We start from the raw sequence: 13,946 nt of genomic DNA on the forward strand, positions 1-13,946 counted from the left end.
CGGTGAAAAACGGAGTCTGGATAGACCCAAACCCGACATTTTATGAAGCGAAATGAAGAACCTATCGGGTCCAAGAGGTTAGTCACATCGAAGTTTTATAGAGGCGGGGTATCAACCTTAGGATACGCCAACTTGCTGACTTGTGATATCGCGACAAAGTGATACCGATAGCCGATAATCAACGATCGGGCATCGGAGGGGTCAGAGAGTGGAGGTCGGCGTCGTGGACCTAACAACAACTATAAAGTGTGGCTTATAAATTTTTAATTCTAGCTTCTGTTCTGATGGGGTTTACCCTTGTTTGGAGCATGTTTCCTATGTAAACAGGATAGCAATGATTTAAGTGCCGATAGTGTATCTGGGAAATGATAGTCGCATATCAGAGGGGTGATGATATATGTTTATGTGTGACACGCGAAGGGAGCGATGCCAATCAGTGATAAAGTTAACCTTGGTAAGTGTGTAAAGGCCATACTAAAGGCTGAAAGGAGTGTTTTGCATGTGTATTTCCTTATAAAATTTTTAATAAGGTAAATAGCACCGATACGTGGTTTCTCTCCATGTTAACCACAAGTTAATAGGGTTGTATATATATGCGTACCTTAAGAGGTTAAGTAAGGGTTTCTCAAGGGATTGAAGAATCCCGATAAAGGAAAAGAATCGCTACAAAAGATGAACTCCTGTGTGAAGTCGTAAACCTTAAGTTTTAGAAACTAGCACCTGTTGTTAAACGACGGCATAAGTTTGGTATTAGAGTAGGTTTTACCATCTCTTAGTAAAGATAGAGGTAGGACGAAGGGGTCAAGGAAGAGTTGTTAGAAGAGCAGCAGATGGGGGATTAAGAGAAGAGATCAGAAACTTGACTGCATGTTTGGCAGTGTTGGAAGCAGGGAGGCGTAGAGAGCCAGAAGATGGAGATGATAGTGAAGAGGAAAATGTGGTTATGACAAATGGGTCAGATGATGAAGGGCCAGAAATTAAGCTCTTAAAGTTAGTTTTGTTGGCTAGTAGCAAGCCAAAGCCAGAGCTCTCTAATTATGATAGCAATTTGTCGATAGAGGCACTGTTGGACTAGATAAATGAATTAGGTAAATATTTTCAGTATGAAGAAATTAGTGAAGATAAGAGGGTCAGGTTTGCTGTCACCAAATTGAAGGGACATGCAGCATTATGGTGGGATAATGTACAGAAAGAAAGGAGGAGATTAAACAAACCCTTGATCAGAAGGTGGGATAGGATGGTTGCGAAAATGAAAAGCAAGTTTATGCCTAAAGATTATCATATTTCCCTTTACAGACAAGCACAGAACCTGAAACAAAGAATGATCACTGTGAAGGAATATATAGAAGAATTTTATAAAATTAACCTGAGAGTTGGTTATGTTGAGGATACTCTTGAGAAGAAAGCGAGGTTTCTAAATGGCCTGCAGATGGATATCTTAGACAAAAGTAGCATTATTTCCCCTAAAACCATAGATGAAGCTTATCAGAGTGCTTTGAAGGTGGAAGAAAAGTTTACCAGGAGAGGACGCGGTTCTAGTAGAGGTCGAGGACAGACCTTTGGCAGAGGTAAGAATGCCAGTAGTAATGAAGAGGGTAGTAGTTCGAAGACTTCAGGATAGAGTGAAAGGGAAGGTAACACCAGAGGAGGGAGGCCATACCAGCGAGGAAGAGGTAGTGGCAGAGGCAGACGAAATTCCTATCAGTGTTACAAAAGTGACAAGTGGGGACACAGGTCCTTTGAATGTCCTGAAAATGAACAAACTGGGCAGAGGGGAGCATATATTGCTTTGCCTAATGAAGCGAAGGCACCACCACAGGAGGTGGAGAATGTGCTAGAAACTGGGGAAGCCTTAGTATTGAACAACGTGTTATTAGAAACAACCAAGGAAGTAGTTGATCAAACATAGAGGAAAGCAATATTCCAGACTGTATGCAAGTCACACGGAAAATGTTGTAAATTGATTATTGACAGCGGGAGTACTGATAATTTGGTAGCTACAGAGATGGTGGAGAAACTGAGTTTGAAGAGAGTAGAACACCCAACTCCATACAGGGTGTCATGGTTCCATAAGGGACACCAATTGTTAGTTGATGAACAAGGCGAGGTAGATTTTCAGATAGGCAAGTACAAGGATAAAGTGACTTGCGACATAATGTTGATGTATGTGTGCCATATTCTACTGGGTAGACCATGGCAATACAATAGAAAGGTAGTCCATGATGGGTGGCAAATTGTTACATATTTGTTAAGGATGGGATAAAGCATACCTTGTTACCTATGAAAGAAGCGAAGGAAGGAGAGGAGACAACAGAAGCAAGTGGAACGAAAGCATTACTGCTCGGAGGAAAGGAGTTTCTGCAATAGATTGAAGAGAGTGAAATGGGTTATGTGGTTGTTAGAAGACCAAGAGAAGCGCTAGTACATACCAACCTTATTGATTTACCAGAAGAGATATAGAACATGCTGCAAGAATTTAGTGATATTGTGGTAGATGATCTATCAGATAAATCACCATCAAAGAGGAGCATCAGTCACCATATTGATTTTATTCTAGGAGCCAGTTTGTTGGGTCCCTATAATACTAGTGATTACCCCATTACTATTGTATTTGTATTCTTATTAATATTTTTGTGCCCATATTGTCCCCATATTGTTATTACTGTGCCCCATAGAATCCCTCTATTGTTATTTTTGTGGCTTTACACTATTATTGTTAGGTCAGTTGGGTTATATTGTGACTCCTTAGACTCCTATATATAGAAAGGAGGTTTTGTCATTTGAATCATCCAAGAATTGCTCATTTATGTAATGTAAAGGAGGTTTCCCCCTTGAAGAGGCCGAATTCTAAGGCGTGAATCTCTCTTTTCTATCTTTTTGTAAGCTGGTTTCATAACATTTGGTATCAGAGCTTTGGATTCTAGAGTTTCACTGCTCCAAACAGGTCATCGTGGCATTTTCACTATAACTTTTTTTCTGCGACGTTTCAGAAGCTAAAAAAAAAAAAACCCATTTGAGAAGAAATCGTGCTAAATCTCGGGTCCAAATTTCAGATCTTTTCACGCTATATTTGCGGAGATATGATCCGAGGAAGTTGGTCTTTTTGCAAACTCCTGAATTACATTCCAAACAGGTGACCTGGGGAAAATAGTCATAACTTTCTCTCTGAGCATTGGATTGAAATTTCGTAAGAAGGTACAGAAAGAGGATGGACTGTAGTTTCTTGTATATCTTTTTTAGATCCAAAGGTCAAAACAATGAATCATGGCACGTTTGCTCTACTGAACTAGTCTATAATCAGGTCATCTCGGGAGATTGTGCATAACTCTTCCTTGGAGAATCCAACTTGGATCAGACTGGTGGCATTGGAAAGAGGACACAGAGGGCTACTACAGTTCATAATTTTAGAACTGGATGATCCAAAATTGTAGAGATACATCAGATTCAATATCAAGCTTCTACAAAGTGAAAAAAGGTGTGTAGTTTTTTTATTTTTGCATAAGCTTGGTTTGAAAAATTAGTTTGAATCGGTAATTAATGCCCTAAGGAAAGAAAATGCAAACACCTAGTAAGCAACCTGAAAGCTCTAGCATGACTTATGAAGAAGAGGAAGAAATGCAACATGATATATCAAAATTACGAGACCAAGTGCAACAAGTGTCACTTGCACAAAAGGCAACAGAATCTAAGATGGATAGTTTAAGGAAAGATGTAGAAGCTAAGATGGATGGTTTGAAGAAAGGTGTAGAAGCTAAGATGGATTTTTTAAAGAAAGGCGTAGAAGCTAAGATGGATGGCATGGAAGCTAAGATGAATGGCATGGACGCTAAAATTGATGGCATGGATGATAAGATGGAAGAATTGAAGATAAATATGAATAAGTTGCTACAAGAAATGGTCACTAATGGTGAAAGGGTAGTAAAGGAAACTCATGATGAGAACAAAAGAAATGTTAATCATGATTCCATAGACTCTAATGTTGGATCGAAGACCCACCATATTCCAAAAATCGATATGAGGAAGTTTGATGGCAAGGATCCCGCAACATGGATATTACAGATGGAGCAATTTTTCGATCTCAATAATGTGCAAAACACACAAAAGGTACGTATTGCAACTTTATATTTGGAACCAAATCAGTTTTTATGGTATCAATGGCTTTTCTCTCGTAAACAAATTATCACTTGGGAAATTTTTACGGAAGAATTGACAACACATTATGAGGATACAAAAAGCAACACTTTTTTTAGCCAATTGATAAGTCTCAAACAAAAGGGTTCAATAATGGAGCACATTGAGGAGTTCCAAAAATTGAACATAAGGGTAAAAAATATTCTAGATGAGCATAGGATTGATGTGTTCATAGGGACTTTAAAGATAATATCCAACATGATGTTCGCCTTTGGGAACCTGATTCATTAGAGAAGGCATTCAGGTTAGAAAGAAAAATGGAAAGCAAAATTATGGCAACCAGGAAGCATACCACTCACAACTATAAAGATGGAAGTGTTGTTGCCCCTAGTCTTCCACAACCTATAAGGTTGACACCACAACAGTTGGAAGAAAAAAGAGCAAAAGGGCTTTGTTACAGTTGTGATAGCAAATACACTCAAGGTCATAAGTGTGTTGAGAAGAAATTATTCTACATAGATTGTGAAGAGGAAGAAGAAAAGGAGCAAGAAAGGTCAAAAGGAAAGGATATACTCCAGGAACAAAGCCTAGATAAACAAGAAATGAATCCGACCATATCTTGTAATGCATTGGCAGGAATTACCACTCCTCAAACCATCAACATAGAAGGACAAATCAGGAAGAAAAAGGTAATAGTGTTGATTGATTCAACAAGTACCCACAATTTTATTCATTGTAAGGTAGCAAAATAATTGAATTGCTTCTTATATCCAGCACCAGAGTGTCAAGTGATGGTTGCAAATGGAGGAACAATAAATTGCTCTGCAAAGTGCCATAATATCAAGCTATCCATGGGAGAATATGTATTGACTAGCCCAGTGCTTTCCATTCCAATGGGAGGTGGTGATGTTGTACTTGGAGTCCAATGGCTACAATCCTTGGGTACAATAGCTTTTAATTTTCAAGAACTTTTCATGAAATTTTCTATGGAAGGAAAGGAAGTTGAATTAAGGGCTATTCCAGGGAAACTAGGAAAGATAATAAGCTCTAACGGTATGACAAAGCTTCTAAAAAAGGAACAAAGAGGTGTAATTGCACAATTATGTTCGCTAGATGTTTCCACATTGGAATCATCTATTTCTCCAGATCTCCAAAAAGTCTTGGACAATCATTCCAAGGTATTTGAGACTCCCAAAGGTCTCCCACCTATTCGTGATCATGATCATGCTATTCATCTGATTCCAGGAAGTGTTCCTCCAAACATCAGGCCGTACAGATATCCCTATGCCCAAAATAGTGAAATTGAACGTATGGTTGCAGAAATGCTAGAGGCTGGTATAATTCAACCGAGTCAAAGTTCTTTTTCTGCTCCAGTAGTATTGGTGCACAAGAAGGATGGATCATGGTGCATGTGTCCGGATTATAGGGAGCTCAACAAACTCACTATTAAAGATAAGTTTCCCATTCCAGTCATTGATGAATTACTGGATGAATTGCATGGATCAATTTACTTCATCAAGTTGGATCTTCGTTCAGGATATCATCAAATCAGAATGAAGACTGAAGACATTTCAAAAACAGAATTTAGAACTCATGAGGGTCATTATGAATTTTTGGTCATGCCTTTTGGCCTTACCAATGCACCTTCAACATTTCAAGGTTTGATGAATTCCATTTTCAAACCATTCCTTAGAAAATTTGTGTTAGTATTTTTTGATGATATACTAATCTATAGCAAGTCTTGGAATGATCATGTTGAACATGTTGACAGGGTGCTACAATTATTGGAGGAGAAACAATTATATGCAAAAAGATCCAAATGGTTCTTTGGAGTACAAGAGGTGGAATATCTGGGTCATATTGTATCTCATGAAGGAGTTAAGGTAGACCCTAGCAAAATTAAAGCCATTAAGGAATGGAAAATCGCTGCATCCATATAGCATCTGCGAGGATTTCTCAGGTTGACAGGGTATTATCACAAGTTTGTTAAGAATTATGGGAGAATAGCAGCACCTCTAACAACATTATTGAAGAAAGATTCATTTTCATGGACTCCAAAAGCAACAAAGGCCTTCGAGCATCTTAAAGAGGCAATGTTCCAAGCACCAGTCTTAGCTACACCAGACTTCACAAAAACCTTTATTGTGGAATGTGATGCTTCAAGAAATGGAATTGGTGCTGTTTTAATGCAAGATGAAAGACCCATTTCTTTCGAAAGTCGTCCAATCAAGGGAAAGTTTTTACACAAAGCTATTTATGAGAAGGAAATGTTGGCAATACTCCATGCACTTAAGAAATGGCGACCCTACCTAATGGGAAGACACTTCAAGGTAAAAACGGATCATGATAGCCTTAAATACATTTTAGAACAAAGATTATCCTTTGAAGAGCAACAAAAGTGGGTCACAAAGATGTTGGGTTATGACTTTGAAATCATCTACAAAAAAGGGAAGCAAAATGTGGTGGCAGATGCACTCTCAAGAAAGGATGAGGATGTGGAAGCATTGTTGTGCACCATTTCTATTATCCAACCAGATTGGATAAATGAAGCAAGGGGGGAATGGAAGAATGATGAAGAAGTGTGGACACTTATTCAAAAGTTACAACAAGACTCTAGTACGTCTGATACAATTAGCTGGCAAAATGATTCATTATGGTACAAATATCGCTTATACCTCTGTAATAATTCCCAGCTAAAACAGAAGATTCTTATGGAATTGCACACTTCTCCCTTAGGAGGGCACTCAGGATTTTTAAAAACTTACCACAGGGTTAAGAAGGAATTTTTTTGGGAGGGCCTTAAATCAGATATCCAAAAGTTTGTGGCAGAATGTTTGGTTTGCCAACAAAATAAAGTTGAAACAATTAAGACACCGGGTCTATTACAACCTTTATCCATTCCAAGCCAACATTGGGAGGAGGTTTCAATGGATTTTATCACAGGTTTACCCAAGTCTAAGGGAAAGAGTGTCCTCATGGTGGTAGTTGACAGACTTACCAAGTATGCACACTTTTGTGCATTATCACATCCATTTAAAGCCAGTACAGTTTCTACTGCATTTATGGAAACAATTCAAAAGCTACATGGAAACCCAAAGATTATTGTAAGTGACAGAGATCACATTTTCACTGGAAATTTTTGGACAAAATTATTTTCTTGTCTTGGTACTCAGTTAGCTCATAGCTCATCTTATCATCCTCAATCTGATGGGAAAACTGAGATAGTGAACAAATGTTTGGAAGGATATCTTCATTGCTTTGTATCTGATAAACAGACACAATGGGTCAAATTGTTGCCTCTGGCTGAATGGTGGTCTAACAATTCTTTCCATACAGCAACAAAAATGACCCCATTTATGGCACTTTATGGATATCAGCCACCCTCCATCACATCATATTTAAGAGAAAATTCTAATGTTCAAGCAGTGGAACATCACATCGAACATCAACAACATGTCCTCCAACTCTTAAAGGATAACCTCATGTTGGCACAGAATAGAATGAAACAACAGGCAGATCAACATCACAGTGAAAGAAGTTTTGATGTAGGTGATTGGGTATTCCTACGGCTACAACCATATAAGCAAATGTCCCTCAAGAAAGCTAAGAAGGATAATAAATTATCACCAAAGTATTATGGTCCGTACAAGGTGTTGCAAAAGATTGGTACTATGGCATACAAATTGGAGCTTCCTGCAACTTCTCGATTGCACCTAGTTTTCCATGTTTCATGTTTAAAGAAGGTTATAGGCAATAAGCTCCTAGTTGAAACAATATTGCCAAAACTTGACGAGGAAGGAAAAATTATATTGGAACCAGAAGCAGTCACAGAAACAAGAACTCGACAGTTACGAAATCGATCAATTTCGGAGTATCTTATCAAGTGGAAGAACTTATCCGCTGAAGATTCCACATGGGAGGATGAGAAGTTTATACAGAAGCATCCAGAACTACTGAAGCGTTGAGGAAAACACTTTTTTGAAGGAGAGGGGCATATTGGGTCCCTATAATACTAGTGATTACCCCAGTACTATTGTAGTTGTATTCCTTATTAATATTGTTGTGCCCCTATGTAATGTAAAGGAGGTTGTCCCCTCGAAGAGGCTAAATTCTAAGGCGTGGATCTCTCTTTTCTATCTTTTTGTGAGCTGGTTTCATAAAACAGTTTGCCAAACAAGGGTGCCTACCAGATGAGTCCAAACAATAATGAAGAAATTCAGAAGCAAGTGTAGGAGTTGTTGGATAAAGGACTGATTCGGGAGAGTTTAAGCCTTTGTGCAGTTTCGACCGTTTTAGCTCCCAAGAAAGGAGTTGAGTGGAGAATGTGCACGGATTCCTAGGAAATTAATAAGATTACTATCAGGTATAGATTCCCATTACGTTGAATGGATGATATGATGGATTTTCTGAGTGGAGCAACATACTTTTCAAAGATAGAACTAAAAAGTGGCTACCACCAAATCAAAATTCGAGAAGGTGACGAGTGGAAGACAGCGTTCAAGACAAATGAAGGCTTGTATGAATGGTTAGTTATGCTGTTTGGATTAAGAAATGCTCCTAGTACATTCATGCAGTAGATGAACGAGATGCTCAAGGAATTCATTGGGAAATTTGTGATTGTGTATCTAGATGATATACTTATATTCAGCAAGATGAAGGAGGAACATTTTCGACACGTGAGGTATGTATTAGAAAGATTGAAGCAGAATAAATTGTTGATAAATTTGAAGAAATGTTATTCTTTCAAGAAAGAGTTAATTTATTTAGGATTTGTGATTACTGAGAATGAATTAAAAATGGATCCAGAAAAGGTTGCAACTATAGTTAGCTGGCCATCTCCCAAAATTTTGTTTGAGGTACGGAGTTTTCATGGATTGGCGAGCTTTTATCGGAAATTTATTAAAAATTTTAGTGGAATTTGTGCACCTATACTAGACACCATTAAGAAAACAAATCAGTCTTTTCATTGGATAGAAAAGGTAGAGAAGAGCTTTCAGCTGCTCAAAAAGAAAATTACCGAAAGACCAATTTTAATATTACCGGACTTTAACAAACTTTTCCAAGTTCATTGTGATGCTAGTGGGATAGCCATTGGTGTAGTACTTAGCCAAGAGGACAAGCTGGTAGCCTATTTCAGTGAGAAACGAAATGAAAGTAGGAAAAAATACACGTCCTATGACAAGGAATTTTATGTGGTGGTTCAGGCACTAAAGCATTGGAGACATTATCTGTTGGCCAATGAATTTGTCTTGTTTTCAGACAATTCACTGTTGTAGTGTATTATGCAGCAGCATAAGATGAATCATAAACATGTGAAGTGGGTGGAGTACTTGCAGAGTTTTACATTTGTTTTGAAACATATCAGCGGTCAAGCCAACAAAGTGGAAGATGCGTTAAGCAGGAGGAATCTGATCCTAAAGGAAAGTACCATACAAGTGTTAGGATTTGAACATATTAAGGACTTGTATGAGGCAGATGCAAATTTTAAGGAAGCTTATGAAGCTTTCCAAAATCCATTGTTGAGAGATAGCAGTTCATTTCTAGACTATAACATGCAAGAAGGATTGTTGTTCAAAGGAAGGCAGTTATGCATTCCAAAATGTTCTATGAGAGAAAACTTAATTCAGGAAAAGCATAGTGGAGGTTCAGTCAGGCATTTTGGCATAGACAAGACCTTGGATTAGTTGAGACACTTTTATTATTGGCTGAATTGTTGGCATTATGATTCAAGTGTTGTCCTTGATGGCAACTCACTCAGAGGTTGGTACAGGTGCTCAGAGGTTGGTACAGGTGATGGCAACTTAATCAGAGGACAGATCTTAGTACAGCATGCCAAGAAAGTTCATACACGCAGGTTCGTTAAGCCCAAGTCGCGTATACAAGCAGGTTCACTATATACCAAGTCGCGTATACGCAGGTTCACTATATACCAAGTCGCGTGTACACGCAGGTTGGCTTCAGTAAAAGAGCGTGTATGTGGAAAACTTATCTTTGGTCCGTGGCGGTTATTCCTTGGAAGTTGTGCCTATGGTTTTGGACCATGGTGTCTCGACGGACGTGTTGATCCCTAGTTTTGAAGTTGATGGTATTGTGTTGCTATGGTTTTGGCCCATGGTATTGTGAAGGGCCTAAGGCTATATAAGGAGAAGATCATTAGGCAAAGAGACAAGGAATGTGTGTCTGACGAAGTGAGAAGATTTGGTATTACTGTTTATCTGTTCGGGACGCTTGGCAAGGGTCGGATCTGACAGCGAAGGCATAAGAAACTATTTCTAGATCTGCACGCGGGTTGTCTTTGGTGAAAGCGCGTATACACGCGGTTTTGGTACAGTGAAGTAGCGTATGCATAATAAGATTTGATATTTCAGGTTGCTGCTGATTCTGGTGGTTGTTGCAGAGTTCTGGGCTCTGGTTTGGGTTCTGTGTTCTTGATGACAGGGTTTCAGTGATTCAGTATTGGGTTGTTTAATGAATTATGATGCAAGTATAAGTTGATGATTGTATTGCGGTAATGTTTGTTTTGTACTCTTGGATCCAGTCTGAAAATTGATGAAACGTGGTCCCTGAAGGAAAGAAGGTTGTAGGGTCAGCACCTACGTACTAGTAAATGGATCGGCTAGTACAAGAGCTGAGGGGGTTGTAGCTCCCTTCCAGAAGTAGTTGGAAAACGAGAGAGGGTTGTAGCCCTCTGCAGGTTGTAGCCTGCGTACTGGTAAAGGAATGCACCAGTACATTGTAAAAGAAGTTTCTTATTAAAGAAGAAAGAGACGAATTGCAGCAGGTGGTTTTCACCCACATTGGGTTTCCACCTTATATCATGGTGTTCATGTGTGTGGCTCTTGTGTGATGTTCTGTTCTGTTATTCTGCACCTGTTAACTGTTAATATGCTTAATAATGTTCTGATGCATTTACTGAAGATTAAGCTAACTGAATTATAAGATCTCTAGATATACACGAGTTTCATTAGACACAGTAGCGTGTACACGCGGGTTCACTTAATTGAAGTAGCGTATATGTTTCTGAGTATGAAATTGGAAAGTTTTTACTGATCTGATAATACTGATTCACCCCCCCCCCCTCTCAGTATTATTTCCAACAAAGTGGAAGATGCGTTAAGCAGGAGGAATCTGATCCTACAGGAAAGTACCATACAAGTGTTAGGATTTGAACATATTAAGGACTTGTATGAGGCAGATGCAAATTTTAAGGAAGCTTATGAAGCTTTCCAAAATCCATTGTTGAGAGATAGCAGTTCATTTCTAGACTATAACATGCAAGAAGGATTGTTGTTCAAAGGAAGGCAGTTATGCATTCCGAAATGTTCTATGAGAGAAAACTTAATTCAGGAAAAGCATAGTGGAGGTTCAGTCAGGCATTTTGGCATAAACAAGACCTTGGATTAGTTGAGACACTTTTATTATTGGCTGAATATGTGCAGAGATGTACAAATATTTGTAGCTAGATGCAAAAATGTGTCAGCTTCCCAAGGGACACAACCAAAACATAGGGTTGTATGCACCCTTACCCATTTCGAGCAGGCCATGGGACTCGGTCAGTTTAGACTTTGTCTTAGGTCTACCAAAGACACAACGGTGATTTGATTCCATCATGGTGGTGGTGGATCAATTCACTAAAATTGCACATTTCATTCCATGCAGGAAAACCAGTGATGCCACACATGTAGCACATTTGTTCTTTACCGAGATAATCAGATTACATGGCTTGCCAAAGTCTATTGTTTCGGATCACGATGTTAAATTTACAGGACATTTTTGGTGAACCTTATGGAAGAAGTTAGACACCAAACTAAACTTTAGCTCAACTTATCATCCACAGACTAATGGCCAAACCGAAGTGGTGAACCAGAGTCTAGGAAATTTGTTGAGAACTTTGGTTGGAGAAAATTCTCGACAGTGGGATCATGTGCTTGCACAAGAGAAATTCTCTTATAATGATTTTCCCAACTGGAGTACAGGTAGTAGTCCTTTCTAGATCCTATACAGAATGCACCCACGTGGAGTACATGAGTTACGGGATTTAGGACACTTGGAGCATAGAAGTGTTGATGGTGAAGACTTCACAAGGGCAATCAACGATCTTCACGAATAGGTGAAATTAAAATTACAGAACAGGTGTCAAAGATACAAGCAGAAGGCATATTTGAAAAGGCGGGAGGTGCAATTCAACATAGGAGACTTGGTATTAGCACACCTATGCAAAGAGAGGTTTCCTAAATGCAAGTACAACAAGTTGAAATGGAAAAATATTAGGCCTTGCAGGATTCTTCAGAAATTTTTTGTGAATGCTTACGAATTGCAGTTACCCCCAGGTATTGGAATTTCACCATTTTCAATATATCAGACCTATACCACTACATTGCAGCAGAAGATGAAGACAATTCGGAAAGATGAACATGGGACACCCAGGAAGAGAGTGACATGTGGATTAAACAAATGCCCCGAGCAAAGCCTCTAGAGATCGAATAGATCCTAGATACCCAAGTGGATAGACAGACTCGACGGAAGGAATATCTGCAGTACCTAGTCAAGTGGAAGGGTCATCCTATTGAAGATAGTTCTTGGTTAAATGTTGACCAGATTCAGAATGACGGGTACTCTATTGAATAGCTCATGGACAGGGGCCATGAATTTCATTCACTCTGGGAGCTTGATGCGGGAGCACCCGAACGAAGAGGCGACAGTTGGGAGTTGGTTCTTGTTTGTTGTTTATTTTCCTGCTCTATTTTGACAAATAGAGAGGGAAACATCTCAAATTTCTAGTTTATTTAGTTTCATTTTGTGTTATGGTAAATAAAGGCTAATTCAACCATTTTTAGCTTTGATTTAGACAAGATAGGATTACATGGGAATTAGTTGAGGAAACTGTCTCAAAATTGAAAAAACAGTTCCTCAAGCTGCAAGAGGAACTGCAACTGATATATTAAAAAGGACACAAGAATATAGAGTAGGAGGTTAGCCAAATTGAGGAAAGTTGTAAGCCTACGGGCAAACTGTGAGGAAGGCCACTAGTGAGAAGCGAGTAGACCACAGAGAGAGTTAGAGTCTAAAAAGATACTTTCTGTGTTTCTTTTTCTTTTATGCACAACATCCAATTTAGAAATCATGTGTTTGTGTTTTCGAATGGTCGAAGAACTGAGATTAATATGAACCATAGCCTCTCTCTCTCTCTCTATCTCTCTCTCTCTATATATCTATATATATATATACACATATACATATATACACACACTTGTTGGTGAATTTGGCATGACCAAAGAGGCAAAAGGCTTCTAAAGAAGAAACTTGCTCACAACGCAGCGGAAGCATGAAAAATGCCTGAGGAGAGAGGAACCAAGGTTAAAAATGTGACACTTAGGGGTCGTTGGATCCAACATATCGACGACGAGGGTTAGATCCGCAGAGTTTTTATGTAACTTTGGGTTGCAAGGGAAAACTCAAAATACATTGAAAATCGACAAAAAACAAAGTTTGGATAGACCCAGACCCAATATTTTATGAAGCAGAATTAAGAACCTATCAGGTCCGAGAGGTTAGTCGCATCTGAGTTTTATAGAGGCGGGGTATCAACCTTAGGATATGCCGACTTGCCGAGTTGCAATATTGCAATGGAGAAATACCGATAGCCGATATTCGGCGATCGGGTATCAAAGGGGTCAGAGAGTGGAGGTCGATGCCATGGACCCGATGACAACTATAAAGTGTGGCTTATAAACTTTTAAGTCTGGCTTGTGCTCCGGCGGGGTTTACCCTTGTTCGGAGTATGTTTCCTGTGTAAACAGGATAGCAACGATTTA

This window comes from Pinus tabuliformis, chromosome J, assembly GCF_031772625.1.
Source record: "Pinus tabuliformis cultivar Carrire ecotype Pingquan chromosome J, CPIR1, whole genome shotgun sequence".
Classification (NCBI taxonomy): Eukaryota; Viridiplantae; Streptophyta; class Pinopsida; order Pinales; family Pinaceae; genus Pinus; species Pinus tabuliformis.